The following is a 15,551-nucleotide window of genomic DNA, read 5'->3' as shown; positions in this document are numbered from 1 at the left end:
TGCTCTTTTCTTCTTCTTCACTCTCTCTTATGGCTTCTCACCATAGGTACTCACAACTTCTTTCTCTATATCTCTCACTTTATTTTACTCTCATCTCATAACAAACCTGATGCAAGGGTAGCACATGTAAATTGCATAATGGGCCAGGAGCCCATAAAAAAATACTTCCTTTTATTTTTCTTAATTAAATCAGTGTGGACCCAATAAATTGGTGACCCACCTGACAAATCTCCCCTTCAACAATTACTTAGTGCCATAATCAACCAAATTGGCTTTCTCCTTGCATATAGCATATTTTCCAGCAAGTAAGATCTTTGTCATCATATCTGACCCATTCTCATCAGTATGGGTTTTCCCTAATGACAATTGCTTCATCTCTAATGCATCCCATATCTAATGATATCGGACTTCAATATGCTTTGACCTTGAATGAAAAGTTGAGTTCTTGCTAAGATGGATTGCACTTTGACTATCACAATATAAACATATTTTTCTTGTGATAATCCCAACTCGTGTAGGAATTTCTGCATCCACAAGAGCTCTTTAGCAACTTCTGTAACAACAATATATTATACCTCTGTAGAGGATAGAAACACATCTTTATAACCTGGATTGCCATGACACTGCTCCCCCTACAAAAGTCCTCATATAGATAGAGGTAGATTTTCTAGAATCCATATCACCAGCCATGTCTGCATCTGTGTAACCATTCAACACAAGCTTACCACTTCTAAAGCATAAATAAACTCTAGAAGTACCTTTGAGATACCTAAGTATCCATTTCACAGCTTGCCAATGCTCTTTTCCAAGATTAGAAAGGAAACGACTCACAACACCAACAACATGAGCAATGTCTAGTCTTGTACACACCATTGCATACATCAAGCTACCAACTACAGATGAATATGAAATCTTCTGCATTTCTTCTTTATGATACTCACTTGTAGGACAATCCTTTGAGCTCAACTTAAAGTGACCTGCGAGTAGAGTGCTAACAGGCTTTGAATTTTTCATATTAAGTCTCTGTAATACCTTTTCAATATATTTTTGCTGGGATAACCACAATTTTCCATTCTTCCTGTCACAAACAATTTTCATGCCAAGGATTTGTTTTGCAGGACCCAAATCCTTCATTGCAAAAGACTTGCTCAACTCTCTTTTAAGACTTTGAATGTCATTTTTATCATGACCAACAATCAACATGTCATCAACATAGAGCAAGAGAATAATATATTTTTCGTTAGGAAATTTCTTAAAAAAAACACAATGATCAGAAAAAGTTTTATCATATTCATGATCCATCATGAAGGAATCAATTTATTTATACCACCACCTTGGAGCTTTTATACCCATACAAGCTCTTTCTCAATCTGCAAACAAAATTTTCTTTAACTTTGACTGAAAAACCTTCAGGGTGTACCATATAAATCTCTTCCTCCACGTCACCGTGAAGGAAGGCTATTTTCACATCAAGTTGGTCAATTTCTAAATTTAAACTTACTGCCAAGCCAAGTACAACTCTGACTGAAGTCATTTTAACCATGGGTGAAAATATCTCTTCAAAATCAATACCCTTCTTTTGACCAAAGCCCTTCACAACCAACCTTGCCTTGTACCTTGGCTATGAGTTATTCTCTTCAGATTTCAATTTGAACACCTATTTATTTTTCAGTGCTCTCTTACCTTGAGGCAAGTTCACCAACTCAAAAGTATGATTCTCATGCAATGATTTCATCTCCTCTTGCATGGATTTGAACCACTTATCTTTCTCTTCATGTAACATAGCTTCTTCATAACATTTAGGCTCTCCCCCATCATTCAACAACACAAATTCATGAGGGGAATATTTTTATAAGAGATGTCTTTCTCTAACAGATCTTCTCATAAGAGGCTTTACAAGTGGTTTAGGAGGTGCTACTTCATTCGGTTCATTAAATTCAATCTCAGACATATCAACTACATTTTCCACATCTATATTCACATCTCCCCCATGATCAATAATTGTGGCAAGAGGTTTTGGCTCAACATCAATGAACCCATGAGTAACCTGTTTTGGCTTTTCTTTCTTTTCAATATCTTCAATGGTTTGGTCCTCAAGAAAAATAACATCTCGGCCTCTAACAATCTTCTTGTCAACCAGATCCCAAAATTTGTAACCAAAGTCATCACGACCTTAACCAAGGAAGATGCACTATTTAGACTTCCCATCAAGTTTAGACCTTTCATCTCCAGGGATGTGAACAAATGCTTTGCAACCAAACACTCAAATGATTATAGGAAAGATCTTTCCCCTTTCACACTCTCTCAGGAACAACACCATTAAAAGGATTGGATGGAGAAAGGTTAATCAAGTCCACTACAGTTCTCAATGCCTCACCCAAGAACGCTTTAGGCAATTTTGCATGAGAGAGCATGCATCTGATTCTATCACTAATTGTATAGTTCATTCTCTCTGCAACTCCATTATGTTGAGGTGTCTTTGGAATTGTCTTCTCAAGCTTGATGCCATGCTCCTTGCAATAATTTTCTAAAGGACCCTTGTACTCACCATCATTATCTATTCTAACACATTTCAATAGTTTGCCTATTTCTCTTTCAACAATTGCATGTAAATGCTTGAACACCTCAAGTACTTGGTCTATAGATTTCAAAACAAAAGCCCAAACCTGTCTAGAATGATCATCAATAAAAGTGACAAAATAAGACAACCACTAATGGATTGATCACTCATAGTGCAAACATTAGTGTGAATTAAATCTAGAACATGTGGTCTTCTATGTGGAGGATAAATGCGAAAGAAACTTTATGTTGCTTACCAAAAAGACAATCAGAACAAGTTTCAAGAGATGTACCTTTAACAGAAAGCAATCCATGTCTTGAAAGTGTAGCAAGGCCCTTCTCACTCAAGTGAACAAGCCGTTTATGTCATAGCTTTATGGAACAATCCTCAACTGCATTTACTTGAGGTGTAGAGAACTTTGTTGTTGTCCAATAAAGAGTATTTCGCTTCTCTCCTTTTGCTACCACCATGTTCCCTTTAGTGCACTTCCATTTTCCATCTCTAAAGAAATTATGGTAACCATCATCATCAAGTACTTGGAAAGAGATCAAGCTTAGGCGAATATCCGAGATGTGTCTGACGTTCTTCAAATACAATTTGCAACTAGTATTAGTCTCCAACCAAATATCTCTAATGCCTACAATCTTGCTTACCCCCTGGTTTCCCATCTTCACATGCCCAAAGTCACCAACAGTATAGGATGTGAAATAATCACGATGTGGTGTAACATGAAATGAGGCAGAGTCAACAACCCATTCATACTCATAGTTAGTTAGATTAATAGAGTCATCTTCAAAAACAATTACAACTTCACCATCAGACACAAATGCAGTAGTGGTTTCATCTTTATCTTCTCTTTTATTGTAATTATTTCCTTTATCCCTTGACTTCTCTCGCTAGAGGAACCAACAGTCTTTAATCACATGTCCTGGTTTATTGCAATGGAAGCATGTGATATTTATCTTTGGCCTTGACTTCCATCTTCACTTACTCTGATCATTAAATCTCTGAGAGCAGTTATTAAATTTCTGAGAATTCTTGTACATATTTCTTCCTCTTGACTCCATAACTAAAGCTTCATTTTGAGAAGAGGAGATAACCTTATTACTACTCTTCCATCTAATTTCTTCATTTAAGAGGCTATCTTTGACCATGTGAAAAGTCAATTTTCCATTAGGAGTAGAGTTACTTAGAGATACCACCAAAGTCTCCCAACTGCTTAAGTGCTCTGCTATTGAGGAACCATCCTTGTATTTCAAGTTTACTATCTTCTTGATAAGGAATGCCTTGTTCAAGGAATTTTTAGACTTAAACAGCTTACTTAATCTCTTCCATAAATTGTAAGCAAGAGTCTCACCTGACACATGATGATAAAACCTTTTCTCCAAGGTAGCTTCTCTTCACAAACTTGCATAGGATACACTAGTTGCTCTTTTCTTCTTCTTTTTCACTATCTCTCTCTAATGGCTTCTCACCATAGGCACTCACAACTTCTTTCTCTATATCTCTCACTCTATTTTTCTCTTATCTCATAACAAACGTGATGCAAGGGTAGCATATGTAAATTGCATAATAGGCCAGGAGCCCATAAAAAAATACCTCCTTTTATTTTGCTTAAGTAAATCAGTGTAGATCCAATAAATTGGCGACCCACCTGACAAACAGCAATATGCAATGTTGTCTCACTTCTAATAGTCAAATCTTTTATGGAATCTGGGCAGGCTTTGAGAAACTTAGTTAAAAGGTTTATGTTTGGATTCACTTGCTAAATGCGAAAGAGTGAGACCTTCTCTCTTTTTGGCACGAACAATTTCTTTGTCCATGTTTATGAGGTGAAGGACCATTCTAGTGTGGGCACTTTCTAGAGCAAGGTGGATCAGTTTGAGTCATTGGGGATTGAACTTCCAAGCAAATGAAGGTTTTAATATCATGATCTTTGCGACAAACTGAATATGCCCTACAGTGCAACAACATGCATGCGAGATTCAATAAATGGTATTGAATCTATTTTTTCTACAAAACCTGGATTAATTTTAAAGACTTTATTGAGGCTCTCTATGTTTCCCTCTCCTGTTGCAGTTTCCATCGGACTCACACTCTACATTTCTTTGGGGTGTTTCTTGGCTTTGTCAAGAGTTATATGTATGGTCAGTTTCCAACAACGATTTATGTATGGAAGACTATGTGGGAATCGGTTTGAGCTTCAATCTTAATATATGAGCTAACAAGTTGCTACATGTTGGGAAAATGCATCATCAATTAAGAATATTATCGTCTTTACCACCAAGAATTACCCTATTAATAGAGAAATAAGATTAACACAGAGAACATAAGAATATAGCGTGAAAACTCCTAGAGCATCTCGCCACACGCGAACTCCATTACAGATCCAACACGACTCACAATCATTGCACCTCGAAGAACCCATCTGCAGATTCATCGTGTCAACACAACATTATTAATGATCCTTCCATCAAATTTCACATTGCAACTTCAGCAACCAAGGATGATTCTCTAACAAGAATGAATTAATCTTTTCCGATGTCGAAGATCAAACTAAGTTGCAACCACAAAGCATACTAAGAAAAACTTACCAAACAATAGCTCTTAATACCACTTGTTTGGAAAAATGCATTATCAATTAAGAACATTACTGTATTTACCCTCAAGAATCACCCTATTAATAGAGAAATAAGATTAACACAAAGAACACAAGAATATAACGAGGAAACTCCAAATATTGGGAAAAACCACGACCACAGAGAATAATCACTATGTGAAAATTTGTACAACACATAGAAAACACCTTCAACCCATTGACCCCAAGTACACTCACACCCTCCAGAGCAAGAATTTAGCTACACTTCACAACACTCTATCACAACAGAATAAGAAAAGCCAAACACTAGCTCAAAGTGCATTTGACTTGGGGCAAGGAACATGATGGGCATAGAGCCCATTATATAGTCACTAATATCCACCCTCTAGGTTATCGTAAGCGATGTTTGACTTTTCAAGACATGTTATTTTCATCAACCCAACACTAAACACAGAAAAAAATATTTTATTGTTGTTGTTACGTAAGAAAATAAGAAATACCTTTTATTACAATTTCACTTGAAAAACACAAGCGTAAGGTAGGGGAGATGCAACGCCACTAAATCAAAACATGTAGGTGACATATGTTACAATAGTTTTACACAAGTGTCTTATATATTTCAAATTTTTTCATTGAAATTAAATATATATGTATAAGTGTTTTTCGTATCGATAATGTTATTGAATATTTATCCAATCTTAAGATATCAAACTTAGTTGTTTTATTCTTAGTTTTTGTAGTACTTAATCAAAATCATAGGCTATTGGACTTTTCTCTAACCATCTTTCCACTTTTTGATAGCGCTTAAAACACATTAGTGAAAAAAAGAAGAATCAATGACGACTTATTATGACAGGTAAAGTTCACCTCTCATAATAAGTTGACCGGTGCCATTTTCGTAATAAAAGTAACAGTTATTATGACTGGTAAAAGGTAACCTGTCATAATAAATGAAAAGGAAAAACTTATTATAATAGGTGTAGTGGACCTATCATAGTAAATGAGAATAGTAGCAAATATGAAATTATGTTGAAAATGTACTCTGACAAATTTAGGAAGACCTACCATAATATCTCCAAATCTTTAATTTACCATGATCGATACTTCAACACTTGTCATAGTATCTCTAGATCCCTAATTTTACCACTTTTTCATTTTAGAGGCACTCCACGCACAATCTCTCTATTTCTCATCTTCCATTTCTAAAGCAGTTCATGAAGTCACTCATTTCTCTATTTCTCGTCTTTCATTCCTCAAGTAGTCTCCCTTCTCGATTGTCGTTGTCAGCCTCTACCTCCGACAAGTCGTGGTCCGCTTCATCTGCATTGTTCACATAGCTGCGTTGTTTGCGCTGTTTGCTTCGTTTGTGATGTCCACTTCATCCACGTCATTTGCACCATCCCAAACCCAATAATGTTGCTCCTAACTTCGGCTTCTTATGGTAACTAGCAATCCCTCTTTGTTCGACTCTTTTTCTAGTTTAGGTTAAGGTTTTATAAACTCTTATTTCATTTGAAGTTTATTAACTTGGCATTCTTCTCATCGATTTGTGATTCCAGATTTATGCTTGAGTTCATGGTTCCTTCAGAATTTGTTGTGACTTTGTTGATATTCCTAAGTCGTGCTCACCATTGATACTGTCATCTAGATATTAAAACTATGTTCTACTCTATCGACTATCCCTTTGTTATTATTTTGATGACTACATTATTAGGGTTATTCCAAATTGTGATAATCCCCCAACGTTCACTAAGCATAGACTCTGGTGGGAGACAAAGAGGTTAGCTTAAGGCTCGATTGGTATGTGGTGTTATTTCTTATAGTGACATTGATGTTTTTAATGGCACCCGTGGTGGAAATGTCCTTCAACAACACGATGCTTTCCTTAAAGATCCTGATATAGAATCTAGAAAAGTAGGTATTAATTTCCTATTATTTTTTTCTGGTATTTTGTAAAAATTCAGTTTTTGAATTCTGGATTTGGTGCATTTCCTATTATTTTTGAATTCCTATTATTAGTTATCATGTTTTTCCATGAAGGTGTTTAATTATAATCATTTTTTCTATAATAGTTTTGCTGAAGGTTAACAACTTGATTCATGTCGATTTCTTGTAAAAAAGTTTTTGAAATGCAACATTTAGAACGTATGAAGTAGTAGGGTGGCTGAGAAAACTGGTTAGAGTTATTGCAGCTTGTGATGCTCCGACACAGTGATTGGTAGGCGCTTCCCGCTCCCGACGCGGACACGGACGCGGAGGCGCGGCAGACACCTGCACGACACGATGTTGGAAGCTTCTCCATGGATCAGACGCGGCCAATTTTGAGACACGCATTGGCGGACACCTCTGGTTGTTTGGATGCGCAACTAATACGAGATTCAAAGAATTTTTTTGCGTATCCGAGTGAAAAATGGTTGTTCACGTTTTGCTCTATTCACCTAATGTCATTCAGATATTGGATTTGATTGGCATGATATTTTTGTTTGTTATTTTTTAGAGAATAAAGGAAAATCTAACAAACTTAAAATAAAAAGGGAAATAAAAATAATAAAAAATGTGCATATCCACCCTACAACATACCCACCGCCCTCCACACCACACATATTCCACCCTATAACCCACAGTATCTTCCCACAACCCACATTCCCCCTCACAACATCACCTCCACCTTTCCTGCTATGATCAACCACCCCCCCACCTCACATGCTCCCTCCTCACCAGCCTAGACGCCGCCACCCATTCACGGACTTTATCGCCAACACCCCTCTCCCAGCCCAGTGGGAACCCTTTACCCTGGACCGCTATACTGGCGAAACCGACCCTGACGAGCACCTTAAAGTCTACATCACCCATGTCGCCTTGTACACATCCCAAGACGTAGTCTTTTGCAAAGCTTTCCCCACCACCCTCAAAGGCCCTGCCCTAGAATGGTTCACAACTCTTCCGCCCCACTCAATCGATAGTTTCGACATCCTCTCCCACATGTTTTCCACCCACTTCGCTGGAAGCCGTCCCCATCAAACCACCACCACATCCCTACTGGGTATCAGACAGGAACCTAACGAACCACTCAGAGCGTTCATCGATCGCTTTAGTAAAGCCGCCCTTCGTACACCGCACCTCAACCAGGAGATGATTCTCCAGTGCATGACTCTTACCCTACAACCCGGCCCCTTCGCCAACAACGTTTACCTCCACCCACCTACCTCCATGCACGAACTCAAGCTGTGGGCAGCCGACTACGTCCGCATGAAGGAAATGAAAACACTTCACACCAAATTCTGCAACGACTACGCCGCCACCACCTCCAACCCCACCCCACAGCCTAACCCACGCCCTGATACCTGCCCACGCGAACCCCACCAACCTCGCTTCACCAGATACGCCCCCCTCACAGTGGCCCGCTCCCACATTCTAGACGAAGCCCTCCAAGCTGATCTAATCCCTCCACCACGCAAGACAACTACCCCTCCCAACGCCGACATGACCAAATATTGCCGCTACCACCGCAACCATGGTCACACTACGAAAGAATGCAAAGCACTCCAGGATAAAATAGAAGAACTGGTCCGTGTAGGCCACTTTCGCCGCTTCATCCGTAGGGATGACCATTCCTCCTCCTCTCGATCCCGCCACCCCCACGACCTGACCACAGACGTCAACCAAATGACTCCCATCACAATAGCCACCCCACCCAACCCAACAATCAACAACCAAAGCCCGCCCGCACTGACATCACCCTTGCCGACCCCCCCTTACGAGGCATCATTAACACCATCTCTGGTGGCTTCGCAAGCGGAGGCTCCACCTCTTCTGCCAGAAAGAGACACCTCCGCCATATACAATCCATCAATCATATCACCCATTCCCACCACACACGCCGCATGCCCCCCATTGTATTCACAGATGATGACTTCCACGGCCTCGACCACCAACAAGATGACCCCATGGTCATCACCATCGAAATCGAAAATTATGCTATTAAGAAAGTCCTTGTGGATCAAGGCAGCTCAGTTGACATCCTCTACTGGGGCCACCTACCAAAAATTACAACTTCTTGACACCGCCATGATCCCATATGATGAGCCCATATATGGCTTTTCCGGCGAACAAGTATCCACCCAGGGCTATATAGACCTCCACATCATCTTCCGGGACGGAACCCAAACCAAAACCATCCCAATCCGCTTCCTTATTGTCGATGCGCCATCATCAACCTATTTAAAATCTTTTAGACCTTCAATTGAGCATCTAGGATGCAGTTTAATGAAATCTTCTTCTAAGCTAACTTTTGAAGACTGACCAAGTTGGGTAAGAGGTTGAGAAGGAGATTCAGTACTATCCCACATCCTACAAAAAAAAAACATGCAAATTAAACGAAAATAAAAAACTGCAAAATGTACTTACATTTTTTTCAACTTCGTAGCATTTTCACCATCACAGTTAAAAATTATCCTCGTATAATTCATACAGTTTTGAATAGAAACTTTATCTATAAAATATATAAAGATGTCAAACACTTTTTAAAAAATTACTACAATTGTACAAAATGTCAAAAAGTTAGTTACCTTGGAAGATCTTCACTTTACAATAATGTAAAGCAATGATAACATATTGATCCTCTCTAGAGGCAAGAAATGCATTTAACATATCAACATATTGACCAAATAAAGTACACTCTAGTCGATAACTATTGCATGATGTAAAATTTTGTTAGATAAGACTAATATTAAACATCAAATAAAAGAAGAACAATCCTCTTACCCATCAGATTCAATAAGGATGACATTCATCTTGGTCTTCTTACCACCTTTCTCTAACTCTCTCTTTGTTCCAACACCAATAAACATTCCAATGACATCTACAGAAAAATAAAACAATAAAAAAAACATGAATAAAAATTTAAACGCAAAGAAGAAAAAAATATATACTTACTAACTAAGTAATCTGTGTCAAAACCAAGTGCTTTGACGGTTGAAAAAGGGGTGTATGCAGTACTAATTTTGGGAACTAAGGTAGATTCTACCAAATTGACCTTGGTTCCAAATTGGAAGTTGATCTTATAGACGTGATTTGTAGTTCTATAAGAACCACCATTACATGAAACACTAAAAGACTTAATGGAGTAAACCTTATCCTCTTTTATTTCAAATTGAAATTTGTATATCAGTGTGCGTCTAACAGACGCATGGATTAGGACACCCTGCACAAATAGTTTCATATATCACATTATAATATAACATGGAAACTAAAAAAATAAAGAAAAGTAACAAAATGACGGACGTTTATAGTATGGTGTAGTATATCATATATCTTTGTCTTGAAGAACAATCTCCATGGAAAATGGAGATTTTCCTTTTGTGTAATCTTCAACAAACCATAACCTTACCACTCTTGCAACAACATTCCAGCTTCCTTCTTCAGGTTCAGTTCTTGTAATGACTGGGTTTGTTTTTGCAAAGCAGACATGGTGTAAGAAAAATGGAAAATTAGACAATAGTGAAGAAAGGAAGGTGTGGATAGATGTATTTGTAGAGAACATAAAAAAATAAGAATAGTCTGATGTATTTGTAGAGATAATACATCAAAACTAAAACCGTACGCATGCTGTGGTTTTGGTTACACAAATTCAGTAAAAATTGGGAAAACCAACTGTCAAACATATGAAGAGGACAAAAGAAAGCAAAATAACTTTTTTGAAATGCCTACTATGGTTCATTCAAACAAAACCCATACGCATACTCTGGTTTTGGTTTCCCAAAGTGAGTAAAATGTGGGAAAAGCAACTGGTCAAACATATCAAGACCAGAGAAAAAAACAAAAGCTCGTTTTCACACGGCTCAATGTTGTGGAATAAAAGGAAAATATGGTAGAGAGCAAAAGAAAAATAAAAGTTACAGGACATTTAAAAGGAAATAAAGATATTGTTTGAAGGTTTGAATAAAAGGAAATATGAAGACAATAAAGAAGAAAAAGGAAAGAAGAAAAACAAAAGTATGAAGAGATCAGAAAGCTGAAAAAGGAAAGAAGTAACATGATGCAATCATGTAGCTGCATCGAAGATAAAGGAAAGAAAAGACCTGATGTTAATTAACTGAGGACTCCAACATAAAATATGGGTAAACCTGCATAAAAATAAATCCATCATAAGTTTACAAATAAATTATAAGGTTGAATAAAATAATTAAAAGATATCTAATTTGTTTTAACAAAATTAAAATGATATTATTGATAATGGAATACTGGCCTGAAAATGGATAATGGAATAATCGTCTGAAAATGGATAATGGAATTCTATGTAACATAATTTAAAAATATAAATGTTCCAACTTCATATCAATGCATTTTTCAAAACTTCTACATCATTAGTTCTCATATACAATCCCATGGACAACAACTTTGGTTATGGCTTTGAGATCCTCAAGACAGAGCATGAGCAAAGCAGCTGGCCCATCTTTTTTGCATAAAATTGCAGCCAGCATTGTATCTTTTGCATAAAAAACATTACTTCCTCTGCATTGAATTCCAACACTACCTGAGAAAACAAATCCACCTTGGGTTCCAATCAAGAAAACTGAGCAAGTCCTTTTAAAAAAATCAGAAAAAAAACAGAAATCAAACATATAAAATTGTGTCGATTTAAGTGCATAACCTAGATTTCCTCTCATACAGTTAAAAACTAATTAAAAATTAATACCACTACATCTGATACAATACAATAACATCAACAACCACTAACAATAAAAGATGAACATAATGAATTGAAACAAAATTAAAATGATATCAATGCATATCAAAATTAAAAAGAATAATCATTGTTCCAACTTCAACTCAATGCATTTTAACAGAACTCAATGAGTTCAAATGAGTTCCAACTTCAGACTAAACTCATGACTGTCATTTTGAGACATCCTGTATATAAATCTCCAAAACCTACAAAATAGGTAATCACTAAAAATGTGAAATAATCCTGTAAAAACAAATAAATTATCATGTAAAAAAATAAAAAATGACCAAGTAGTGGTCGAATATGATGGAAAATAGAAAAAGCTAGAAATAAACCCTAAAAATTGTGAAATCATCCGGTAAAAACAAATAAATTATCATGTAGTGGTCGAATATGAGAAAAAACAACAAAAACTTAAGAAGTAGTGGTCGAATATGATGGAAAACAGAAAAAGATACAAATAAACCATAAAAACCAAAACCAAAACCTGATCGGAGATGATAGAAAAAACATAAAGGGTAAACGGTGAAGGCAAAACCAAAACCTAATCGGAGAAACCCTAAAAAATGTGAAATCAGCCTGTAAAAACAAAGAAATTATCATGGAAACATAAAACAACAAAAACTTACGAAGTAGTGGTCGAATATGATGGAAAACAGAAAAAGATACAAATAAACGATAAAAACAAAAACCAAAACCTAATCAGAGATGATCGGAGAGGATAGAAAAAACATAAAGGGTAAACGGTGAAGGCAAAACCAAAACCTGATCAGAGAAACCCTAAAAAATGTGAAATCAGCCTATAAAAACAAAGAAATTATCATGGAAACATAAAACAACAAAAACTTACGAAGTAGTGGTCGAATATGATGGAAAATAGAAAAAGAAACAAATAAACCATAAAAACCAAAAGAAAACCTGATCGGAGATGATAGAAAAAACATAAAGGGTAAACGGTGAAGGCAAAACCAAAACCTGATAGGAAAAAACCTAAAAAATGTGAAATCAACCTGTAAAAACCTGATCGGAGATGAATATGGTGTGGGTGAGAAGAGTTGAGTGTGAAGAGAGTGAAAGAAATTAGGGTGATGGCAGAGAGTGAGGGAAGAGTTGTTAGGGTGACGGTAGAGAGTGAGAGAAGAGTTAAGTGTGAAGAGAGTGAAACGAATTAGGGTGACGATAAAGAGAGAGAGAAGAGTTAAGTGTGAAGGAATTAGGGTTTAGAAAATGAGTGACACGTGTCATCGTCAGGCTTTGCCACTTGTCAAACAAATAGAGTGTTAAAAAATGCTATTTTGAGTTAATTTTGTGTGTTTTGCTTTTTGTGGGTCATTTAAAAAGTTGCCTTTTGTGCTACCTTGAATTGTATTATTAATATATATATATATATATATATATATATATATATATATATACACACACTTTAATATAGTAAGTCTCTTTTTGATAATGTTTATTGGATAAAGTATGTCAATGAAATTCTTTTATTTGGGAATTATATATTATTATATTCAAGTAATACTATTATGAATGGAGAAAAATTGAAAAAAAATTAATAATCACTTATTATGTCAAGTTGAGGAGTACCAATCATAGTAAATTGGATTTATTATGATAAGTATTCATTCATCTGTCATAATAAGTTGATTTACTATGCCAAGTATTCCAATATTTGTCATACTAAGTTAGCTTACTATGATTGGCCTATCAACGGATGTCATAGTAAATTGAACTTAATATGACAAGGGCACTGCAACCTAACATAGTAAATCAGACTAACTATGATAGGTTTTTGTGGCGTCATCCAAAAAGCGTAGTTTCTATTAATCCCATAACTATGACGTCATAATATTTGTCATAATAAGTCCCTTTTACCTATCATAAAATGTGTTTTCTGCTCTAGTGACATTGAAGTTAAAAGCATGAAGATTTCTAAAAGTGATAGTTTTCACAAAACAATTTTCATCTTCAGACTTAGGTATTGTTCTTGTGGAAGCAGATATACTCTTGTAGAGTGTTTTTGAACATCATTTTAGTGTGGTTGCATCATATTTTGAGTCCTAGGGTCTTAAGTTATTCAAACCTAGTGTTAAGAGTCAAGTTTTGCTTATTTAGCCTTTAAACCATGACATAGTTGACTTTTTGAAATTCTTTCAAATTGTGTGATTTGACCTTGTGGAATCATTATAAATGCCTAATTACACTTGTTGGAAGTGGTCAAACACAAAAATTTGAGGTTTAGGGTCAATTCAGCAAAGGTCTTAGTCTTCATGTTTTAGGTCATTTTAACTTAGTTGTTCAAGTAGTGTCTAGGTAGAGCTAATCATTCCCCTTGAGCTTTTCATTAATTTGCAGGTCCTCTATCCTTAGGCAAGGTTTAATTGAAGATTTGAAGGCTTAGAAGTTCATATAGTAGCAAGGTTAAGTTGGTGGCACAACATGAAGTGTGCAAAAGTGGCAAGTTTGACCTTAAAGTTGACTTTTGCCCTATGATTTTAGTATTGTTCATTTGGCCTATGATTTCATAATGTTCATCATCATTTTCCACTAAATCACCACCTTGGCTACCACTTTTTGAGCTTGAACTCCACCTTACCTTACCAAATCTAGGTTCTGGAACCATCGTTATGAATTGGTGTGTCCAAAAGACCTTTATACATCATTGTTTCAGAGTAAACAAGATGAATGGGTTGGATTCAAGACTAATTGTAGTTGCTAAGCTCATTTGACTCATATTTCTCCACTTCATTGCACTCTTGCTACAATTTCAAGTTTCTTTTCATTCCAGCGTTTATCACACATCACTTTTAAATTCCTTTAACTGTTTGCAAGCTTAATTTTAAGTTTCCATCATCAAATCACCAAAACACCCATTCTACACCATTTTCATGTTCATACTCACCTTAGCTACTATTCCACTGAAATTCCCCCTTATTTCTCAATCCTTTCAAGTTCTATAAATTCGTGCACACTCCTGGAATGATTCCCAAGCTATTTGAACCATCACACACCCATTTTTATCACCATTTCATCAAATCTCGTTTTTCTGCATAATTTCACACCATGTTACTGTTCTATTCGAATTTAGCATCATTTTCATGTTTTGATTCAACTTATGGCTTCATTTAGCTCTTCCTTATGCTCCACAAGCTATTAGTATAAAAAAGTTCAAATCGCACTTCAATTCCCATTTTTTGTTTCTGCATAATTTTGTGGTTATGTGATTTGGTCGATTGTTTATGTAAATTGATTTAGGGGTTTCATTCATATCATCATGATGAAGCTTTCTAAGCTTTTAATTGCATTTTCGTTGCACGAGTTGGTTAAATCGATCGAAATCGCGTTTCTGCTCAAATTTGGGATTTAGGTTTCTTGAAATTGGGAACTTTGCATGTAGTGCACCAAATCAAGTGATTACAGTTTCTAAATGCAATTAAGATCATTTGTAATAATTCTGCATCATTTTATTTTCAATTGCATCATCAAAAGATCCTAATCTAAGATTACCATGCACTTGGCTCATGAACATGTTCTTGATTTTGGGCAGATTTCAAATTTGATGAATTTGGACCAATTTAACCATTGAATTAGCCTATTTTGATCATTAAACATGTTTTGAGCATTTAGGATTACCTAATTCATCATTCCCTACCATTTTTGTGCAT

Source organism: Vigna unguiculata, chromosome 11, assembly GCF_004118075.2.
Source record: "Vigna unguiculata cultivar IT97K-499-35 chromosome 11, ASM411807v1, whole genome shotgun sequence".
Classification (NCBI taxonomy): Eukaryota; Viridiplantae; Streptophyta; class Magnoliopsida; order Fabales; family Fabaceae; genus Vigna; species Vigna unguiculata.
This window is presented reverse-complemented; position numbering follows the sequence as displayed.